This window comes from Diceros bicornis, chromosome 14 (genome assembly GCF_020826845.1).
Source record: "Diceros bicornis minor isolate mBicDic1 chromosome 14, mDicBic1.mat.cur, whole genome shotgun sequence".
Taxonomy (NCBI): Eukaryota; Metazoa; Chordata; class Mammalia; order Perissodactyla; family Rhinocerotidae; genus Diceros; species Diceros bicornis.
In genome coordinates, this window is record NC_080753.1 from 45312792 (window position 1) to 45337515 (window position 24724).

At 36.8% G+C, this 24724-nt stretch overlaps 1 long non-coding RNA gene across 1 annotated transcript; it reads left to right on the plus strand.

Moving 5' to 3' along the window:
* The first annotated feature begins 15770 nt into the window (after positions 1-15770).
* Positions 15771-21269, plus strand: LOC131413504 (uncharacterized). Its single transcript, XR_009221954.1, has 3 exons — positions 15771-17772; positions 17924-18014; positions 20487-21269. It is a non-coding gene; the product is annotated as an uncharacterized LOC131413504 (long non-coding RNA).
* Positions 21270-24724: the final 3455 nt, after the last annotated feature.

A 24724-nucleotide genomic window follows, 5' to 3' on the forward strand; every position in this document is an offset into this window, starting at 1 on the left:
CTTTCCTCTAATTTCGTAAATCATCTAGCAGAGCAGTGTCCAACAGGCAGAGCAATGCTAACATAATACCTGTTTTCACTTTCTGGTCATTTCAGGCTAGCTGGTCAATCAAGCTGGGAATATCCCAGTGATGGTAAAAGTTGTTAGTTGCATTAAATTTTTATTATATTTTCACTTATACTTTTAAAGTGAAAAAAAAAGGATGTATTTCCCAAAAACAACTAGGCTAATGCTAATTGCTCTCTGACTTCATCTTATAACATTGTCCCCTTTACTCTGAAACTTTGGCGATGTTGGCCTTCCTTTAGTTCCTCAAATATACCAACCTCGTTTCCTCCTTCTGGGCTTTCTGCTTACTGATTTCTCTGCCCAGCAACTCTTCCTTCTCACCGTCCAAGACTCAGCTCAAATGTAACCTTTCCAGAGAAGGCTTTCTCTAGTACAATTACACTAGAATATAAGACCCATTAGAACAGGGACTTTGGGGACTCTACCTAGCTCAGGAACTCCAATGCTACCTGTGTATAGAACAGAGCCTGGTATATAGTATTTGTTGAATAAATAAATAATCTTCATGTTTTGCCACATCCTATCAAGCCTAAGTAGTCCAGATGGGCAGCTCAGGATTCATAGGAGGATAAATAAACAAATAAATAGAGGCCAGCCCAGTGGCGTAGTGGTTAAGTTCACATGCTCTGCTTCGGCAGCCCAGGGTTTGCAGGTTAGGATCCTGGGCACGGACCTACGCATTGCATATCAAGCCATGCTGTGGCAGGCATACCATATAAAGTAGAGGAAGATGGGTGTGGATGTTAGCCCAGGGCCAATCTTCCTCAGCAAAAAGAGGAGGATTGGCAACAGAAGTTAGCTCAGGGTTAATCTTCCTCAACAACAACAATAAAAAAACAAATCAATAAATAATCAACAACATTCTCCATCTCTTTTGCCACTTTCAAGCAAATTTGGGTCATACCATATGTATTATAACATAACTATCTCTTTCATTTCTGTTCATTGAAAAATAATTAATGCACATCCATTGTCACCTGAGGATTCCATTTGATTGTCCAAAGCAATAAAATGTTTGTGTTTACGGACAGCTTGAACACTAGAGGCACATCGATTAGTTAACTCCTTTTTTTTTCTGAAAGAGCAGACTTTTCCTCAGGCATGGTGTTTTAAAGATACCTAAAGAAATTTACCCATTGATATGAGACAGCAGAAAATTGTAAGTATTAGTTTTGTGTTCACTATAGCCAGGTGGGGGGAAAAGATCATGGCCTGATTATTGGGACCTACACAGGCTTGAACATGAATATTGCATCCGACTCGCCCAATCTTCATAACCTAGAAATCAATAAAAGACCTGAAGGAGAACTGAAAAGTTCATGGATATAGCCACGAAGCTTAAGTTACATGCTCTTGGATGCAAAAATAATTTTTTTTTTCTTTTGGTGAGGAAGATTAGCCCTGAGCTAACATCCGTTGCCAATCCTCCTCCTTTTGCTGAGGAAGATTGGCCCTGGGCTAACATCCATATCCATCTTCCTCTACTTTATATATGGGACGCCTGCCATAGCATGGCTTGATAAGCGGTACATAGGTCTGCACCCAGGATCTGCACCTGCAAACCCCAGGCTGCTGAAGTGGAGCGGGCGAACCCAACCACCACGCCACCAGGCCGGCCCCAGATTTTTAAAAACATAACATGCAGACTTCTCTTTTCAGTTCGCAACTGGTCAATTTCCATAATTATCTTATTCTGTTTTATTTTAAATAGTAGTCTCATAGCTTAATGCATCTGGCATCCAACTACAAGTTGACAAAGTATCCTTAATGACTCCTGAAATGGCTCTTAAGAAAAATTCTGTCATCCTATAATCATCTTATTCATGCTAAAGGCATACTACTGTCTTTTGGGAATATTCAATTTTGTGAAACATGCAAAAAAGGAATAAAATGACACTTTTGAGAAGCTACTACTCTGAGAACAATTACTTATTACAGCATTTATCCTGATGGCAAATGACAAATGATTTTACCTTTTTTTATTTTTTAAAAATTAACCAAGCCGCATGTTTTCCCAGTGATCACACACCCAGTCTAGTTAATCTATTGAAAAAGGCATTTGACAAAGGTCGATTTGTTTGGGTAATTTATGTTCTTTCCAAATTACAGTAAGAGTTTGTAAATTCTTTTTTTTTTAACTTTTTTTTGTGTATGCAAACGCCTTTAATAATTTTATTTATTTATTTATTTATTTTCTCCCAAAGCCCCAGTAGATAGTTGTATGTCATAGCTGCACATCCTTCTAGTTGCTGTTATGTGGGACGCAGCCTCAGCATGGCCGGAGAAGCAGTGCGTCGGTGTGCGCCGGATCCAAACCCGGGCCGCCAGCAGCGGAGCATGCGCACTTAACCGCTAAGCCACGGGGCTGGCCCAAGAGTTTGTAAATTCTTAATTTCAATATTCTAAAAGTTCATTTATAACTTTTACTTATGTTTGTATTAAATATTCTGTAACTATGACTTAATATTATAAACATCTCAAGAATCATTAAAATAGACATGCAGTTACAAAAATCTTCACTTCTCTAATTCATTTCATGCTAATTATTGTAGTTCCCTCTTAGATTTCTATTATCAGCCTTTTGTTTCCATTTCTCACTTGTTTTATTTCCTGAAGCCTTAGGTCATAAATCTCTAAACACATTATGAAGTCAGAAAAAGATGACAACAAATTAAAAATATCACAACCAACCAAACTGGACTCTGATAGGGTTCTCCTTTGCTTACCTTTGTAACCAAGAGAGTTGGAAAAAAGTTGAAAATGATATCTGTTTTAAATCTATCAATTGTGAAAGAGCGGCAATGGATTTATCACAACTGAAAGAGAAAATGATGATGATGCCTTCCATTTATGCAGCGTATTACAATTTACAAAGCCTTTAGCATCCACTTTCTCATATAAATATTCCTACACTGCCATGAGATAGGCAGGACACATATTACTATCCCCATTTAAAAGATGGAGAAATTGACGTATGGGCTGCTTAAACACTCTGTGTAAGGCCACACATCTTGGAAAATTGTGAAGCCTGCACTAGACCCAAGAGTTCTCTTTCTTATTCTAGTGCAATTTCCACCAAATAACATTGGTCCCCAATTATATAAGACTTTTTTTACTTATAATTTTAACAAGTTCAATGCCAATAAGGAACTTATTTTCTATGTAACTTTAAATAAATACATATAATCAAACAATACCAGAAGTCCAGTTATTATAGTGATAATTTTACCTTTAATATTTTACAATTCAGTTGCTTATAAATTTGATGGTATTTCTAATGCAAAGGTTTGCAATGACTCTTTAAAATCTTAAACTTTTTGGAACATTTGTTCAGCCATGTACAAATGTATTGATTTAAAGTTATAAAATTTTTTAACGTTGCTTAATTTATCTACATTTATTGCAACATGGATAGCATTCAAACTGCAAAATATAATGTACTAGATAAAATATCTTTTTAAAACCTCTTACTGAGATCCTGTTGGGACTGGTGTATAATTGAAAACACTTACCAGAATATTCAGGGAATGTTGCCAAGAAGTGAATAAGAGAATAGCATTTCATTTTCAAATGCCAGACAAAAGTCACCTAAAATGATGGTAACAGTGGTTAGAAGAAAGAAAGAAATTGGGCTAGGAGGAAGGCATAATTTACATAAGGTGCTTTTTATCTAAAATTTCTTTCTTTTGTTGAATTTGACAATTTACCAGAGCCTTTTCAGAAGTGTCTGACATCCCTTTTAATTAAGCAGCAAGCAGTAAGAAGTGACAGGCAATGTGTTTCCAGAGTATTAATGTGTATCTTGAGTGAATTCAGCCCCTCAAGCAGAGCTCTAATTCTGAAGAAAGCATTTAGTTCTGTCTCATATTGAATCTTAACATTAAATAAAACTGCAAAGATATATTTATTCATTTAGGTTAAGGCTCTCTCATTTCCAGCTTGGATAAGCAATATCTTTTTATGCTACAGAAGAGTCTCATACTTTTGTAAAAGTTAAGGGGGATCTCATGTATTTCCACTATAATACTTATAAGTGACATCCAGTGATTTAATAAAGGCTAGAGAATACTTATGCCTAAATAGTAATGTCAACTCTGAAAAGTGAGAATGCTTTCTAAGGTTAGATTAGTTCCTTTAAGAGTTTGCTCCTGGTTTGTACAACATATAAGACTACATGTAAAAATAAAACCCCGTACACTTTCTATACTTGTGTAATTTGCTCTAGAACTGCCCCTGTTGTAGCTCATTCTACCTCCTACTCAAGCTGCTAGCAGTTCTCACTTGTCCTTAGATTCCTTTTCAGTGTCCATTGCCCCCAGTTTAACACTTCAATTGGCTTCCCTTTGGTCTCTTGCTTTTATTTCCTGCACACAGAACAATGTCTCTTCCTTCTTGCATATTGCGAGAGAAGGATAGAAGATGCATATTGGAAAGAAAGCATCAGAACTCCAAAGAGCAGGGAGACAGAAAAATATGCAGTCCTGAAACACGGCCAGAAAATTAGTTGTTCCAGTGTCTTGTCATATTAAGTTCCCATAACGACTGACCATATATAGTTTAGTTCAAGTGTTTTGTTGTATTATTATAATATCCTCCCTCAGTGATACAATACAAATACAATTGGATTTCTTGTCACCAGAAAATATTGACTAAGAAAGAGTGCTGGGCTATTTCAAATATGGGTCTAGAAGACACATTCCAACATGGCCTTGCTAGACTACCCACTGCCTCTGCAGTTATCCACTGATCTAAGCCTATTTTGGTTATTCTTGAAGATTCAAAGAACTGGGGTTTTCTGAGGAATTATCAGCATTGGGTAATTTCATTGAGTAGTAGTTCAACAAGAGAATTGAATTATGCCCTAATGTAAACGGACACCACCAATTTAGCTTTTTGTTGAAAAAGGCTGCCATGCACAGAATACTGTCCGTAGGTGGAGAAACATGTCAAATTGTTGGTGTTTCTGACTACCATCAACCTTAGCCTAATATGAAACCCATGACTCAGGAGTTGCAAGGATTTTTGAGCAGAAGTCTTCACCTCAGCCTATTGCTATGAACATTTCCTCTGGGATGGGTTTGGTTCTGTGCAGCTTTATCTGTTGATTTCACAGTGGTCCATGAAATTTGCAGCTTCCCTGAATATATTTAGGGAGCAAGAATTAAAGAAGTTGCTCTGCTTTCTGACCTTAATTGAGTCATCCTTTTCAAAATGAGGGTCCCAGGTACATGCCTGCTCAAAACCAGAGAGCCAGGTGTCCTAGGTACATATCAAGAAGAACCTAAGAATTTATCCATCCATCAGGCTCTGCTGCAGAGCTCCTTCTTAATATTTGTAAAGAAAAGGCAAAAATATACGGTGCCTTCCATTTAGTCATTTCAGTTCTTCATGTCATATATTCCTTCAATGGAAAACCACCAACCACAACCAGGAGTCTTTTTTTCCTAGTATCCGCTGCAGAATTCACCAACTAGCCTATTGCTATTGATGACAATTTGAGTTGCACATGACAAAACAAATGATTGTTATTTAATTTTTTTTCCTTTCAAGAAGGGAAGGCTTACAAGGAGATACCACTTTACACCCAATAGACAGTCAATAACAAGTATTGGTTAGGATGTGAAGAAATTGGAACCCTCATAACATTGCTGATGGGAGTGTAAAATGGTGCAGTCACTTTGGAAAAAATTGGCAATTACTCAAAATTTAAACGTAAAGTTACCATGTGACCCAGCAATTGCACTTGGGTATATATACCCAAGAGAAGTGAAAACATACGTCCACACAAAAACTTGTGCACAAATTTTTATAGCAGCATTCTTATAATAGCTAAAAAGTGGAAATAATTCAAATGTCCATCAACCAAAGAATGGACAAATAAAATGTGGTATATACATGTGATGGAATATTATTTGGCAATAAAAAGGAATGAAGTACTGATACATACCACAACATGGATGAACCTTGAAAACATTACAGTAGGTGAGAGAAATCAGTCACAAAAGACCACATATTGTATGATTCAATTTATATGAAATGTCCAAAATAGGAGACAGAATTTATGGAAACAGAAAGTAGATTTGTGATTACATAAGGCTGGGGAAATGGGTGGATGGAGTGTGACAGCTAACGATCATGAGGATAGTTTTGTGGAGATGAAAACGTTTCTTGGCTGTAATTGTAAGTGTCCCTGCTGGTATGCTGAGTCAGCCTTGGACGGTGAAGAAGGGCTGGGTTTTGTCCTACCTCTCCTTCTGGCATGTGAAACATTGAGATGTTGGAGGATCTATGTTTCTGTCGGAGGATGGAGGATTCTCTAACTTGAGTCAAGTAACCTGTAACCTGCTTATTCTGAACTGGTTTGCTATTTGAAAAGATCATTTTAGAAGTGGAGAATAGATCGAAGAAAATCAAGAATGGAAGCAAGAAATCTCGCTATAAATTTATTGCAATACGCTAGGTGAGAAATTAAGGCTTCGACCAAGGTGGTGGTCTTGTTGATGAGAAACATTTTGCAGACTGAAGCCACAAAACTTGATGATAGACGGGAAGAAGAAAGGTTAAGAAAAAGAAAAGGCAAATATTACTTGTGTTCTGAAATAGGGAAATATCGTATAGGCAGATATCTTACTGGCGAACCACATTACTACATTGGATCTTCTTAAGTATTATCAATTTACCAGGATATACGTTACTCAAAAGTGTATGTGTGTATGTGTGTGTAAACATATATACTCACACATAAGTAGAGATACTTTTAAATCTATATTAACATATAATTGTCTCTATTATATATAGCAAAATAGATCCTATTATATATGTTATATTCTGAATTATATATTATATAATAATTATATACTAATAAATATAAATATATAAAACTATATTAAAAATATCTTTACCATTGCTAACTTAGCAGGTGTCAGATCATTCATTGTCATTAATTCCTTCATCAGTCTGTAAGAGATTTGACTCAACAAAAAGTCTTTCAGACACTACAAAAATGGCCACACCCTGAGTCAGCTCTATTTAGGGACTTGCAGTTGGAAGGTGGTTCGGTATTTGATCTTCCTGAAGGCGCGTCGAACTACAAAGACATGATTTTCTGACTCAGTTGGCTTTGCACTCCATGGGGAGGATGTGTTTGGTGTGTTCTTGTTTATTTAGATAATGCTGCATAATCCAATAAAGACCGGGTGCAAAGTACAGCAGATGTACAAACTTCCTGCCTTTGAGGATGAATACCATGGTCTCTCAGTTATCAAAGGTAAGGAAATAAAGGTGAGAGGGAAGAGCCAACAGTGGGCTGGCTCCCATCCTTGGGTCTCTTTAATTTGCTCATGTTAGGGACAGGTTTTCCAGAATGGCCACGTTGTTTAAATCAGACCCCGATTGTTTTAAAGAGTAGTACTTCTACTTGCCATTTACAACTAAAAAGGGAAGGCAAACTGATAGTTATTGCATGTCTATGTGTTAAGTAATATAGCGAAGTTGTCAGACATACGTTATCTGTTCCTTATAATATCCTTGCTAGTAAATCATTTTTATACCAAATTTACAGATATAAAAGCTAAGCCCCTGATTAAGCAACTTACCTAAGTTCAGACAGTTAGCCAGTGAGAGAATTGGAATGGAAATTCAGATCTGTTAGCCTTAAGGATCACATTTTTTCCCCACTACACAAGGCAGCCAGGAGATGATTAACCACATTAACAGAAAGAGACAGATATGGAAATATTAGAAATTTCTAGAGTCTTTTAAAGTTATATATTTAATGATCTGAAAGGTTTATATTTCAATACTTTTGGTTTAATTCTTCAGAGCTACAAAAGAGCAGTAATATAAGACACCTAAGTCTCCTGGAGCATCTTCTCTATTTTCAAACATGTGATTTTCTCTGAGTCATAAGCAAGAGACCGCCTTTGCAGCTGTTTATAACTTTATACTCCCTAAATATCTTACTTTACAAACGAGAGAAGCAGGCGAGATGGATCATTGGTCTGACCCAGGGAAATAGTTTAAATATTGTTACTTAGAATGTCAGTACACTTATGGGCCAAAACACATACCTGGAAGCAGGACAAGCTTTGTAGATCAATCAGGCATTTGATAAATATGTATTTATGTCTTTTATGTAATAGGCCCTGGGCTTAATATGTAAGTTATATACAGTATTTTACTTCTCCTCTCAGAGTTTATGAACTCAGAGGGGAATCTGATACACACACGCACACACACTAACATGCTATAAAATTTAGTATGCAATAACTACACCCTTATAGCACTTGGTTTGCGTCACTCATGACAGAGTAGGAGTCATTCCAGGATGGCATGATGAGGCAGGACATCATCGAGACAGCCCTTTGGTCTGGGCCTTGAAGAAGTGCACTTTAACAGAAAATTGAAGGCATAGGTTTTCACTGGTACTCCTTAATCTGACGAAACTGACAGAGCAGTCATCTTCCTTTACAAGGTACTTGTCCTATGCCTTGCTTTAGAAATCATTTGGCTTTGCAATAGGAGCTGGGATTCTGTGTTGTGCAGCTTGCTGTCTATCTTGCCACATATTGAAGTGGCTTTGCTATACGCTGTATCCAATAGGTTGCTGATCTGGGCATTGAAGTATCTACAAGGACAAGGAACAAGAACCATGCCAACACTCGGTGTTGCTGAGTACAAGGCTAGCTGACTACACAGAATAAAATGGCTCAAAAATGTGACTCACTGGAACCCTGCCTGAGACAATAGAGCCAACTGTCCTTCAGGCTCAAATGAAGCTCTGGAGTGGAGTCAATCATATGATAAATTAGTCAGTTCAGTTTCCTAAAACTCATTTATAAAATGTCAGAGAAGCTGCAAGAGAACAGGGAAGAGGGCTATCTAAGTTGCTGTCAAAGAAATCATTTGGGTGGTGGCCAAGAGAGTGTTGGTAAAATCATACAGATTACTGCCTCACACGCACACAGAAAATGCTCAATCAATTCCAGTTGACTTTGAAGGAAGTCACACTTGGTCTATATAGCAGGGAAGTGTGCAGCCCTGTGAATAGATAAGACAGTTTAGAGAGAACCATTCAATATTCTAATCACATACAGATGCAGCTAAAGGGTAAACAGCATCTTTCATTTCCCTGGATCTTTGGTAAGATATGGGTTTAAGCGAAGTCACAGATAGCTTCTCAAAAAAAAAAATTTGAAGAAAAATTCCTTTGTGAAACATGAAAATTATTAAAGCAACTCTCATTTCAACACTATTAGTACAGCCACTGCACTAATAAATAATATTTCAATCATGAAAAATCTCACCAGATTGTCTGAATCACTTTGCTGTTGCTTCTCTTTTCCTTTATTTTCTTTACCTTGGAGAAGAATCAATGGTGTATGGCAAGTGAAGGAAGTGAGGAGGGACTCCACAGAAAATACTCTAGCGGTATAAAGAATTAATCTAGTGCTTCTTTAATTAATATCAACTCTGTGCACAACTGATGCTGTGTATTCCCAGGATACTTCACTCTTTTTCTCTCTGGAGAAGTCCATTATCCATGAGGTTAAGAGCAGGAGCCAAGCTGCCTTGGTTTCAGTCACTGCTTACTAGCTGTGTGCTCCTATACAAGTTAATTAATCTCTCTGGGCCCCAGTAAAATGAGAGTAATAATAGTACCACCTGGGATCATTGTGAAGATTAAATGTGTTGATATTCATAAAGCACTTAGAAGAATTTCTAATACTTAGTAAACACTAAGAGAACTGAAGTTAAATAAAATAAATGTTTTCCTTTGTTTTTTTTCAACCGTTGGATTTTGGCAAATACTCCTCGAAGTTGACTTTCCTTATCCTATTTTGCCCTATCCAACTGACAATACAGACGATCTATATCATTCCAGTGAAAATCATGGTACTGAGTCTCACAGTCTTCGTCCATCTCTGGGAGAACATTTTAATGATAATCTCTGTTATGCTTTCCTGTAGCCCTCATTTTATCACTCCAGCTCCATGGAACACAGCTCTTTCTATAGAATTAGAGGAATAAAAGAGCCCTGGAAAGGTCATTAATTTTTTTTCCTTACCTCTGCCACCCACTTTCAAGCCAGACCACACACATAAATCATCCCAGACTTTTCCTTCATCACGCTGTGGTTTCTATTCACGTTCGCTCTGCCCTAAGGAAACAATTTTGCTACAGGTGGGCAAATTCAACACTAATAATATTACCCTATGTTTTCAGGGAAACTTTTGAGGGCAAAATAGTCCCGTTAACATTGCCAGCTTCACAGTATTCTTGTCACTGATCAAGTTTAATTATTTCCTGTGCTGTTATCGAAAACCCAGGAATCAACTTCTCACTTACAAAAAAGAATTCATGTTCAGATTGAATTATCTCATGGTAAATTTCTTAAACTATTTCTACGATGGATTTCCCCCTCTCCTTTTTTTAGACAATGACTCCAAGGTGAAAACCTGCAATTTCATCGTTGCTAGGTCATGAGCTCCAATTAAACCCTGTGACCTCATGAGAAAAATATAGCTGGTCAGTTCAATTAAAAAACAAATAAACATAGTTATATAACATTGCAATATGTAAAGGGGTTGTTTGGAATTTTTACTATCAGTTGGTTGACTTAACAATTATATGGAGAGACAAAACCTCTGATTTAAAAAAAAAATTCCTGAAAGTTCAAAATATTGGCTTGAGACTGCTTATACACTTTTTAAGCATTACATTTTCAGCAGCTGGTGTGTGCAGGATTAAGAAGAAGGAGGTGGTATGTTTTATTTTAGACAACCTCTCAAACTCTGCTTGAAAAACCCTTCTGTTTATATCTGGCATCTGCTGTAATTTAGAGTTCATATAAATACAGCCATGTAACCTTATGGGATTCTCCAGGAATCTCCCTCAATTTGCCACTCTATCCATACAGAATAGAGGGCAGGGACTTCCCAGTCAGTGGAAGATACAGTTCAATGCAAATGATGTTAGGAATGCCATTACCCCCCAAAACTTCTCCTACTGAAGTCTGAAATCACATCATTTAAGAATTCACTTATTTGAGTTAAGGCTCTTCACCTATCAATGCTTTGAAAGATAAAGCATCCAATCAACTCAGAACTCTTGGGTATGAGTGAAGTTTCTTCCCTGTTTCACTCCTTGCAAGGAGAAGCTAGGGCGAAGTTGCAGTAATAGTCATTAATATTTTCTCTGATTTTTTTAAATAGTGTAAGAGATCCATTCATTTAACAAATAATTCTTTGGCACCCACTATATCACCAGGTCCCAGGCACTGTAGATGTAAAGAAGAAAGAAAAAAAAAAAACACAGTTGAGGTCGTCTAGAGGGAAGACAATATGATAATTGAATATTGTGCACACAGGTTGTAAGGAGAACATCTGGCAGTCATTGGACCAGTCATTTGGGGAGAGCAGGGAAGGATATATATAACTCTGGCTGGAGAGATCAGAAAAGACTACCCTTGAATAGCATTTATTTTAAGCCAAGTCTTGAAGGATAAATATGAGTACATCAAACATCAAGATGAGAAAGATCATTGCAGACTGACAAAGCAGTATGTCAAGTGTAGAGAGGTGATGAAGACTAAAGGACGACCAAGGAACCAGGGATAGATCATCACCAGAGGCAGAAGGACTATGTGATGAATTGATGGGAGAGTCCATGAAGAAAGTTGTCCTGGGTCTGATCGTTACTGCTAAGATTCTGCGCCTTACCCTGTAGATCACCAATTCTCATAAGAATTCCCATGTGCCCCATCCTTCCATGGGCATATCCATAGTAATGCATAATTCCAGGTGAACTAACTGCAACTTATCCCATTTTCTCTTTCTTAATAAAAATGTGTCTGAGTCCTAGGGAGTAAAGGTAAACAGAAGGATAACCACAATCCTTTCTTATTCATCAAAAAATAAATAATCTCAAAATTCAGTTCTTTAATTCCAGTGAGATCTGTCTATCTAGATAAAACAAACATAGAATAGCTCTCCTCATATCAATGTGCTATGATAACAAGAACTACTCTTAAAGATAATGAAAAGCAATAAAGGGATTGTGTAAAGATAGTGACATGTTCGATTTGCATTCTGGCAAGACTGTTCTATTTACAATGAGGGGGATGGATTATTAAGATGGTAAAGCATGGAGGTAGAGTGTATTAGAGGTTATTACAATAGTCTAGAAAAGGAATTGAAATTGTACCAGTTTGAATAGAGAGAAGAGGAAGATGCATGAGGAGTGGAAAGGGAAAGACTTCCTCACCAAGGAGTATGGATGGCGAGGGAGAAGTAGGGAATAAGTCTGCTTGGATGTCAAGACAGGCAGCAGAATAAAATCAGAAATGGAATGTATTCCGAAGGTATTGGAATTCCAAAGGTAATGCATTCATTTTAGAAATGTTGAGACTTGGGAAGGCATAAATTCACATTTTCCAACTTTCGGTTCTTTGAAGACTAATGAAAGAAGGCAGATAAAGTTTGAGGTCAAACAATATAATCAGCAATACTGTATTCGTATTATTTGGGGTTAGCTAGCTTCTTCTGCAAAAGGCAAGATGGTAAATATTTCAGTCTTTGAAAGCCTTACGGTCTCTGTCACAACTATTCAATTCTGCTCTTGCAGTGTGAAAGCAGCCATAGACTATGTAAACAAATGGGCCTAGCTGTGTTCCAATGAAACTTTATTTCCAAAAGCAAGCAGTGGGCCAGATTTGGCCCACCATCCCTAGTTGGTCAACCCTTGATATAGAGGCAGCCTTGATATAGAGAGGATACCATAAGAAATATTTTCTCCAGGATTTTACTGTCATTAAATCGGATCATTTTTCAGTTGTCTGAATACCAAGGGCATGTTCAAAGCTTCCTCCAATTGTCACATTTCCTTCCAATGCAAACTTCTATCATACACATATATTTTTTCATAATTAAAGACTATGGCAAGATTCAAATACAAAGCAGTTACCAATTTATATTAAGCAAGTGTTAAGAAATATCAGAGTAAAGAGGAATAGTTGTTTTCCATTGAGAAGTACGTGTATGTTTACATGTATGTATGCATGCGTGTGTACAAAATAACATCCTTTTAGAAAATATAAAAAACTCAGCTACAAATTCTGGTGGAAAATCTTGGTAGGCTAACTGACTCTTCTAATATTTAAAAGCCAAGAATATTAATAAGATTTTAATATCTTACAAAAGTGATTTCTGATAGAAAGAAATGTTGCTAATAAAATCTCCAGAGACGACAGACAAAACTGTTATCTCTCTATAGTGACTGACATTTACTTTTGAAAGTCAAGAAAGCCTTCCTTGTGTACCAGGTAGGAAAAACCAGATTTAGTCATTAAAAGAGTACATTAGGCAATATTACTTAATAAGCAGCCAAAAATAAGTTGCCTAATGGAATATCATGTTGAAATTCTATTCCCACTAGTTATATCCTTAATGGGTTCCTGTCAAAAGATGGAATAAAAATGATGAGTAGATACCTATATTTCTTTTCTCATCCTTACATAGCTTTTTATTTTTCTTTTTGTAAGCAAAAAATGTGCCATATAAAGAAAAGGAATGTTAAATTGTATGGAGATGTAATCTGAGCCCATATTTCCAACCTTTATAAGATCTATTTAAAATTATTAGACCAGAGTGAAGGGAAACGCTAAATGAACCTACAGTTCACTTTCATTAAAATATAGTTTGGTTTTAAAGTTGTTCTTTTGATCTGTTGTTGGTATCTGTCTCCATGGCAATGGTACTTGTTCATAAATATCCCTGTTGCAGATTTATCTGATTTTAGTATATGCAATTAAAAAGTTTCTCTTGACCATTTATCATTTCTCCTTGGTACAAAACTTTTCATTCTGTTTTCTTTAGTATTAGGAATGTGGTAATTCCAGAGTCTGGTGATTTGCTGGTGTCTTCTGGGAGGTCGTTTGCAACTATGATTGTTTTCTCTGTTTACCTCCTTCCAGTGGCTCTTTTGCAGTCCTCTTACTTGCCAATTTCTTGTTAATTTGCAAGTGTTTCATATTGTATCAGTTTGAAAACAGAAACCTCACCCAGTTATTTGAACAAAGAGAGTTTAATACTTTTTAAAAAACAGCCAACTAGCTATGAAGTTGTTAACTAAGTAATGGAAAGGGTAAAAAAAGAACTCTTTAAGTCGGAAATCAGCAAATGTTTTCTATAAAGGGTCAGATAGTAAATAGTTTGAGCTCTGCAGGTCATCACAGCTACCCAACTCTGGAAGCAAGAAATCTGCAGCCTCAGACATAACGGGTGAGTCTGGGTATGTCCCAATAAACCTTTATTTACAAAAACAGGTAGCAACAAGATTCAGCCCACAGGCTATAGTTTGCTAACCCCTGCTCTAAGGTATCATTGAGGTGTAGCTGCAGGAACGCTTCCTTTAGGACTGAGAGAACAAGAAGACATGATTGGATTGTTACAATTTGGAAACTTGGAAGAGGGGCCTCCTGGGCCTAGGACCCAGACCCCTGAGGAGGGGGCACCAGGCCGCTGGTAGGGGAGTGATGAGGTTGGTTCTACAAATATTGGAAAAACTGTGGTCTAGATTCAACTAGAAGGAAATGCTACTTCCCAGGTGAAGACCCATTGCTGGAGTGATCCTCAGGGCAAGCAGTCAGCAAGCCCACAGGAAGCTCCTGGGGGAACACATAGGGAGACAAAAGTTCACTGTTTTCCTCTATAGCCTTTCATTCCCGCCCCCCCTTAGCGCCCCCTATTGGCAGAGCAAGCTGGCAAAGCAGAAACATGGTTTGCAGAGTCCCAGCATGGGCATCACAATACATTTACTATAGAGGGGCGGGTTTGGAGCTGAGATACAGTAACTTAATTGGCACGCATCAAAACCCAAGATTCTCTTTTAGCCAATGTTTTAGGATAGAATTATAACTGGGAAATCTCTCACATTATCACCCTATGGCTGTATAGGGGATTATCCCAGGTTGGAATTATGCCCAGACCTTCCCAATCTACCAAATTTTGATAATATAAGGAATGATTGGTGATTTAGAATCTATAAAATAAAAGGATAGTTATATGTATGTATGTACATTTGTGTGTAACTCTGTGTTGTTGTTGTTAGCGTAGTCGAGTCCATTCTGACTCCTAGCGACCCTGTGTACAGCAGAGTGGAACCCTGCCTGGTCTTTTTGCAGCATCCTCTCACCTTTGGTGCTAATCAGACAAGGGTCTGCTGCTATTCATAGGGTTTTCTTAGCCCATTTTTTCAGAAGTGGGTGGCCAAGTCCTTCTTCCCAGTGGGTCTTAAGACTAGAGGCTCCACTGAAACCTGTCCACCATGGGTGACCCTGCCTGCTGGTGGAATAACTTTCAGCATCACACAGCTGTCACAGTATAGATGGGTGGTGCGCTTCCCTGATGGGAAACCTGGGCAGTGACAACCCCAAAGCTTAACCTCTAGACCACCAGGGCTGGCTAAGTCTGTGTGTGTGCATGCATAAACATATATTATCAGTGTAAGGTCCCAACTCTTCACTCTTGGAAAGGATGATATTTTAATCTGAAATATATGCCTATTTCTTTTTTGATGTTAAAATATAATTTCTTCATTAAGCACTGGTAATAGCACACAGTACTGGTAGTTTCTGTTATTTAAATTCCTATTTGTAAATAAAATGTTAGCAACTATATGTCAATTCTCAATTTGTATTTTTTTTGAATTTGCCTGGTTGACAAAATGCAAAAACCCTACAGTGATTGTTTATGAGAATACCTAGTTCCGACTGATTGATGATTGATTGATTAAATGACTTATTGATTGACAAGTGATGAAGGATGCTGGAGTGAATCAGCCAGGGCTATTCCGAGAAACATCCTTTGAAGATATTTTAGAAGTTAGACAGTTTGCCACTCAAGAGAAAAATCTCTAGAATCATGCACTGAATTTTAGTGCTCTGGATTGTCAGAATGGCTTTATGTGTAGATGACCCTAAGTGTTTGTGTATACTTAGACAATAAATAACATATGACATATGAATTACGTAGATTTCAGTATATAAATATCTAGTCTTGCATAAGAACACAACTTCCTCTCAGCTTTAGCACTTATGCTATATTTTATAGTTTTGAAATTTTCTCCCCAAATAGTTTGTAATTTCAACATCTTGCACACTAGATGGGCTTTAGCTCTCTCTTGAATAATGTTTTCCTGATGCAGCATACCTGTACAACATAATTGACACTCTAACTGTCACCATGGCAGGGGAAATGCCAGAGTTGGACTAAAACAAATCTTTAAGCCATCTATAATATTATGTGCCTAGTGATGACTTACAGGTTCCTATTTATATCTCCCTTTAAATATTTCATGTCTTCTCTATTACTGATAAGAGTTAATGCACTAGTCTCCCGAGGGTTTTTCATAAGTCTACACAGGATATCATTTCTGGTGTTGTGAATCACCATATGCTATTTTTATTGCAGAAGTTTGGTGGATTTTCAAGAAAAGTTACCTGGTGAAGAAATAATCAAGAAAGTTCATAACGAGTCATGCAGTGCAATTCTGCACAAAACACTTTATCATTGTGGCCATTGTGGAGAGTGGTGGATGCAGTACATTGATTCCGTATTTTTTAAATAGAATGCTCCCACCTTGTTCACCCTAAGGAGACTGAGGATATTAATGGCTTAATTTTTGCAAGCCACTGTATATTGTCTCACAGCAAAGGGCAGTGAGACAATTTGTCTCATTTGTAAAACATAACCTTGAGAAATAGAACTATATACAAAATAAGCCATGCTAAAAATACTTTTTACTTTCTACTAAAAGAAATCATTTGGCATTATTAACTAGCTTCCAGATTGCTGACTTTTGTTAACTCTCTGACTGCGTGGCTATAGAAACAATTAAGAAGACATTTTGATCCCAATGTCTTCTTTCAAGAAAAGCTGAGGGCTTCTTCCATGGGTGAGTCGTTTTAAAGTCCCACAAAATTGATGCATTTTTAGAAGTCTGTTCAACAAACATAAGTGCTTAAAATTATGAAGATTTTGGAGGCCATAATTTTCCCAGCTGCATGAAGTGGATAGCACTAAGAGGCCTCATAGATCATATCATGTTGTCATTTATTATAATGTTTTAACGTACTACAGAATTTGTGCTGTCAAGAACATTGGGTGGGGTGATTTATTGGCTAGGATTGATTATGTTGCTAATAGCACAGATGGCTTGGATTTTGGAAGGGGGAAACTTCTTGTCACTGAGCATGAAGGAATAAATGCTGACTTACCAAGAGACAAAGGGGCCTTCTCTTAGAAAAGACTCATTTACCTGCCATGTGCAGACAACATTCAAGAGATAGTTTTTATTTTCCTTCAAACTCATGCTTTAAATTCTACTTTTTGCCTCGAGGAGCAGTGGGCATTTTGTGTGTGTGAAATCTATTTCCACAGTGGAGCAAACTTTCATCAGCTCTCCCTCTGGGACAACATGGCAGAACTTTCCAAGTTTCTCTTGGGCTTCTCTACAAGTACCCAAACCATGACCTTGCCTGGAAAGCTTTTGCAGCTAAATGTCTAGAGCTCTGACGTTTGCATTGACTTTCAGAGATTTCCTGTAGGCTAACACCTGGAAGCCATCACCTGCAGATGCCCAGCTGCCACACACTGTACCCTGCACAGCAGTGTGGGTGCTAATGAAGAGGCATTGACCCACCACGTGAGACAGACACCAGATTGTCTCATGCAAAAATGACACTGCCTGTCCAAATCTGATCATCATGACTATTAAAAAATTCAGATGGGAGTATAGGAATAAGTAGAGCAAAAGATCTCTGAATTATAATCCAATTTTGCTTTTTCTTCCTAAGTGATATATCTTCCTAAGCAGAGGTTGTTCCTCAGAACCCCGAAGACAAGTCATCCGGCCTCTTTTTTGATCCACATCCTATTAACTCAAAGGTAGGTATATGGAAACTAGGACCTCGGGCTTTACCATCTTCCAACAAAAGCCAGCACTCTTATGCTGGATCCCTTATTCTTGTTAGCTACTCACAAGCTACAACTACAGCATCTAAATATAAATAAAGTGACAGTGACAATACTTGGGAAGAATGAGCTCAGTACCCTAATTTGAAGAAACCTCGATTTATTATCAAGTTTGAGGCTAGCTTCATGTAGTTTGCACTGAAATATTTTGCTTACAGCATTAGAGTCATCTACGAACTAGGGATTTATTCTTCAAGTTTATTTATAGAAATAAAATGAAGCCCTCATTGTCTAAAAAATTGGAGTTCTGATTAATTGAAAATTGATGTGTCACCTGATAAATGTCTCTTTATCAGAGGAAGAATGACACTCATCCCTATGGAGAGATATAGAGCTTGGGAAATTTCTTTAATTGAGAACATCTCCCTTTAAATGGAGGGGATTTTACAGGTCTGCTCTTGTACACAATCATTCTTCTACACAATGATATATATTCTAGGCCAATTTGCAATGTTCCATTTAAAAGCTTTTTCTTCTTCTTCTTCTGTGCACAATAGGGAAAATAAACATACACCTCTCTTTGAAGTAGAATGGAGAGTGACTCCATGTAGTCAAGGGCCATTGTGAAAGAATGTAAAGCAAAAGGTGAAAAACTTGACTAACAAGCATTTGGGGATGAAAATGTGTTTTAGTGGGGATTCCATTAACTGATCAAAGAGTGATGTGCACACCCTCACACATTTATCCAGGCTCATACACTAGAAGGTTAAGTTTGTCTTTCCATAAGCTTTATCAAATGGGCTTAGCCAACATCTTATTGCCCCCAGCACTCCAGTGTCACATCAAAGCAGATTTGTTCAAGGCATCTCTGTAATTCATTACCTGAATTTCCTACCTCATATGTAGTTCCATTTGCTCACTGGCTGATGTTTATTCCTTCTTAAGAGCAGCATTCTGTCTGAAGAAGGAGCAGACTGGCTCGTTCAGGTTCAGATGTAGACAATCATTTCCGTTGGTGAAACCAGACAAAAATTGTGTTTTTTCTTCAAGGCAACAGAAGCTTGTCTGCAGATTTGCATCTGAGATCTGGTTCTACATATTTTTAGTGCTTTATTGAGCCTAAAAATCGAGTCAACACCCAAGCCTGGGTCTACTTGACTCGATGTTCACAACTAGCAAAGAACAATTTATTATTGAGTAACATTGCTGGTATGTTAGACACCCTGATAATACTTGATTAATTACTGAGCTCCTACCATCTGCCATTTACTGTACTAGGCACTGCAGATATAGTGACAAACAGAATAGACATAGTGCCTGCCCTCATGATGTGTTCTAGGTGGTAAGACAGGCATCTGTTTGTTCTCCAGTCTCCCCACTTAGACATATTGGCAGTCACTCAAGTTCCTTCCAATTTCAATCAGACGTATCTATACTGCACCCTATTCAAGGTAGGGATGGGAGCAGCATGAAGGAAGCAGAGGGAGAGATGAATAGGCCTAACGCTATTTCTGGTAGTCCCCCTATTTTCATAGCCGTTTCTACTCAATGACACCATTCTCTTATAAATCCTGACTGAGCTGAAATCAACAGTATCACAACCTTTCTGCTGCCCAGGTGTCAGTGTCAGCAAAATAGAAGTAACCAAAGCTGCTCAGTCCCCATCAGATCAGCCTGTGTGCCCCACGCTCTGTTTGGGGGACACCCTGAGGGGAGCACAAATGGTATTTTTCATCACATAACTCGGTGTGCTGAGATACACTTGATTACTCTAGCAATGTTTATCTTTGAACAGAGTTAGGTTGATTTAGGATACAGGTTTCTTTCTTCTCTCCTTTGATCAGCTGGAAAAAGTGGATGTTGGTGAGGCTAATAAGCTAGGTAAATTCTGTAATAACATAGAGCCAGAAAGTCGGTGTGTAAGCATGATTATACATCCAATGCTTTGGCTCCAAAAAGAATTTTTAAATTTGTTTCTGTTGCTGTGCCTTTACACATGGGATCTTTGAGGGTCTTGTTTTAGAAGCGTAATGAATCAAAAATTTTTCAGTGCTCCGTTGTAGCAGAGCCCTCATATGGTGAGCATTATCTAGAGACCCAGATCTTTTCAGTGTGAATTTCAATAGGTGAAATAGAAAATGATCAGTGAGCAATGAGGACTATTAAAATGGAAACATCATTTAAGACGAAGGCTTCAACATCTGTTTCCCTTTCTAATTACAAATGCAACACTCCCTTCTGGCACCCAGTCTCACCATCACCACCATAAATCACAATCATAAAAAAGTTAAAAAATGAAGTGATTTACATGGTTTTATGTGCTTTGTATTCAGAACCACATGCATGCCTCAATTATGTTGCTATCATGTGCCAGATGAAATCAGGTGGGATGGAGGGAGGGAAAATAGAGCCCTTAGACTAATCATGCTATTCTTTCTTCCGTAGGTTTTCACTAAAGTCTCATGTAAACAAAAGTGGTCCTGGGAGGAGGAAAAAATCACACAGCTGAGAAGAAATCAACTTTGGAAAGTTCTTTCAGTCATTTATCATTAAATATTTATTAAAAACCTGCTACGTGACAGGCCTAGTTCTGGCCTCTGTGAGACAAAGGAGTAAACAAAACAGATACTCCTAGAAGTGACAGGCTAATTCTTGAAAGAGACATTAAAAAAATGCTTGCACACATAAATATATAATTGCTACTGTGATGTTTCAGTAAAGAAAAACTGCAAGGTTCTATGACAATGAAACTTTCAGCAAAAATCCCAAGAAGATAGCAAAACCCTAAGGAAACAGCAAAAAGAACACATGAAGCATTCTGCAGCTGACTTCTAGAAACACAAGCAAAGTCATATTTTTCAGTTTCTGAAATATCAGTAATTAGAAAAAGAAAACAGCTAGGGTAATTTAAATAGAATATTGAAGCTATAATTTATAGATTTAAATTTCCAAAATTTCAGACTTAAAGAATGAGAACACTCTGTAATGCATATGTCAGCTTTTATACAAAGAAGTAATATGTCTAGTGTTGATTAGTGTGGAACAGACTGGTACACAGAAATAGAGCCATGGATTGTCCTGAACTTGATGACAAAATAAGAGGATATAGACAGGAACCAGAGTAAACACGTCCCTAATCTAGTATAGGGTTACACCAATTTCTTGGAGAGAAGAAAATTACCACTGAAACAATAATATAGGAATATGTATATTTTATTACATATCATAACACTTCATGTACATTTATAAATGCTTACATATTATGTGTTACATATCATATTATACATATTGCTTAACCTAAGTCTATAATATATTGTATTGGTAAAAGATAAGCTAAGCTACTGAACAAACAATTCCTGAGTCTTAATGGTTTAAAACTCACTTATGCAACATGTTCCTTTTGGTTCAGTGGAAACTCGCTTCCATGTTATCCTCAAATAAGAACTCATAATCATGGAGCATTTCTGATTGCTGAAGCATTTCTGATTGCCATTGTAGTAGAAAGGGCTAATGAAGACTTGTCCACTAGTTCTCAAATGCTTCCGTCTAGATGTTATGTTCATTCAAATTTCATTGGCTAAAGCAAGGCCATTACAACATGGCCATTGACTGTTCTCTCTTTTGCCCAAAAGTACAGAGGAGTCAGATCTTTTTTTCTACCATGTTAAACACATATACTGTATTTAATATACATATACCATATACTATATGAGTATTTCATTCTATCATCTATATCAAAAATGTGCTCATAAGTATTGATATCTGCACTAGGTTCATCTGACTCTACAATTAAAATATAGATCTTTATATCAGGCAAATCGGATAAACAGCCTTTGCTTTCCAGCCCTCTTGTGTAAATAGTATCTAAACAAGTGGACATAGCTTATTTCTATGTGAAAACACAAGCCTTTGTGCCCACTTAGTAGAAATAGGAATATTAAAAACATCTCTGCAAGAGTAGAATGTTCCTAAAAACTCCATTCATAACAGCAGCTGAGATACGACATATTGTGTGTTTACAAGATGGAGTTAGTAATTGGGAACCCGCAGTGAGTGAAATTTAAAAGAGCAGAATTGGATGAGAGGATAAGCCACACTGATGAAGTCTAATTAATACGAACTCAATTTGTTCATTAAAAAAAGTTTTTTCTCCTAAAAATGATCAGCATGTTACGCAGAAATTAATCAACAGTCAGTCAGAACCAATGTTTTCTCAATGTGTTTTACAAGGAATGAAACATTTTAGCCTTCCTTGATAAGAAAATGAAAAGTTAATTTCATAGAAGATGTCTTTCATGTATACAAAAACATTTTTGCTTATAAATCTATATTTAAAAACTACATATGTTGCTTAATAGCTCCTTTTCTCTCCTCTTCCAAAGCTTACATACATAATCCTTGCCCTAGGAAATCACTAGAGGTTTCATTTCAACAATAGAGCATAAATATTGAAACAATAGCTAACTAAACATGTGCACTTCAAAGACAGTCTGACCATTCATACTTTTTCCAATATTGTAATGTGTTTTCTGTGATTTCAAGATATGAACCTTGAGCACATTTTTATTTTTTCTATTCTAGGTCCCTCCAATTTCCGGAGCTGTTTGTAAAACAACTAGTTTATTACAGCATGGATAAGAAATAATAATATGAAGAGTTCAGTGTTACCTAAATATGATTGAACATTTTTTCGTTATATTTCCTTAACCAGATAAAAGAAGTTATCGCTCTATCTGATTATATGAATCTCAAATCCTGTTCACACACAATTTTTTTTATTGTAGTAAAACACACATAATATAAAATTTAGCATTTTACCCATTTAAAAGGGTAAATTCAATGGCATTGGATGTTGTGAAACCACCACCATTATCTAGTTCCAGAATATTTTTATCATCCCAAAAGGAAAACCCATATCCATTAAATCCCCATGCTCTCCACCCACAGCCCCTGGCAACCACTAATCTGCTTTCTATCTCTATTAATTTTCCTACTCTGTAGATTTAATATGAATGGAATCATACAGTATGTGGCCTCTTGTGTCTGGCTTCTTTCAGTTACCATATTTTCAAGGTTCATCCATGTTGTAGATATATCAGAACTCCATTCCCTATTATGGCTGAGTAATATTCCATTGTACAGACATACCACAAGTTGTTTATCCATTCATTGCTCATGGACATTTAGATTGTTTCCACCTTTTGGCTATTGTGAATAGTGCTGCTAGTAACATTCAGGTACAACATGTCTTGTTTGAACACATGTATTTAATTCTTTAGGGTACATACCTTTGAGTGGAATCACACGGTAATTCTATGTTTAACTTTATGAGGAACTATCAAACTGTTTTCCACAGCAGTTGCACAACTTCTCGTTCCCACCAGCAATATATGAGGACTCCAATTTCTCCACATGATCACCCATACTTGTTATTTTCCTTTTTTTAAATTCTAGTCATCCCAGCAGGTGTAAAGTGTTATCTCATGTGGTTTTGATTTGCATTTCTCTAATGACTAATGTTGAGCATCTTTTCATGAGCTAGTGTCCATTTGTATGTCTTCTTTAGAGAAGAAATGCCTAAGTTCTCTGCCCATTTTTTTCCTTGTGTTTGTCATTTTGTTATTGAATTTGCAGCGTTCTTTATGTAGTCCCGATACTAGATGCTTATCAGATATATGATCTGCAAATATTTTCCTCCACTTTGTTGTTTGTCTTTTCACTCTCTTAATAGTGTCCCTTGAAGTACAAAATTTTTAATTTTGATTAAGTTCAATTTATCTATTTTTTCGTTTGTTGCTTGTGCCTTTGATATCACATCTAAGAAACCATTACCAAATACGAGGTCATGAAGATTTCCCCCTATAGTTTTCTCTAAGAGTTTTATAGTTCTAACTTTTAAGGTCTTGGATCAGTTTTGAGTTAATTTTAGTATATGGTATGAGGTAAGGGTGCAACTTCATTCTTTTGCATGTGGATATCCAGTTGTCCCAGTACCATTTGTTGAAGAGACTGTTCTTTCCCCATTAAACAGTCACAGAAGCCTTATCAAAAATCAATTGACCATAGATGTATGAGCTTACTTCTGGATTCTCAACTCTAGTCCATTGATCTATATGCCTATCCTTATGCCAGTACCACACTTTTTGGATTACTTAGAGCTTTGTAGTAAGTTTTAAAGTCAGGAAGTGTGAGTTTCCCAACTCTGTCCAAAATTGTTTAGGCTCTTCAGAGTCCCTTGTAATTCTATATGAATTTTAGGATCGGCTTTTCCATTTCTGCAGAAAATGTCATTGGGATTTTGAAAGGGATTGCACCAAATCTATAGATTCCTTGGGGAGTATTGCCATTTTAATAATCTTAAGTCTTCCAATTAATGAACATAAGACGTCTTTTCCATACACATTAATATTTGTGTTACATCAAAGATACCAATTTTCAAAATATTTCAAGGATAGATAATATTCTCCTTTCATGGAACAATGCTAGATATTTTGAATCTTTTCATTTAATTATCATGTAATATCTTATATGATTATAAATCTTTTTAAAAAGATATAATAAATATGTGGAACATAAAAATTTTACCTAACCCATATAAATGAATTATTCTTTTTTAGAGAATTAAAATAAATAATTAATATTTGTGATTTAATAAGAGATTAAAGAGAAATGTATTTTGAGAA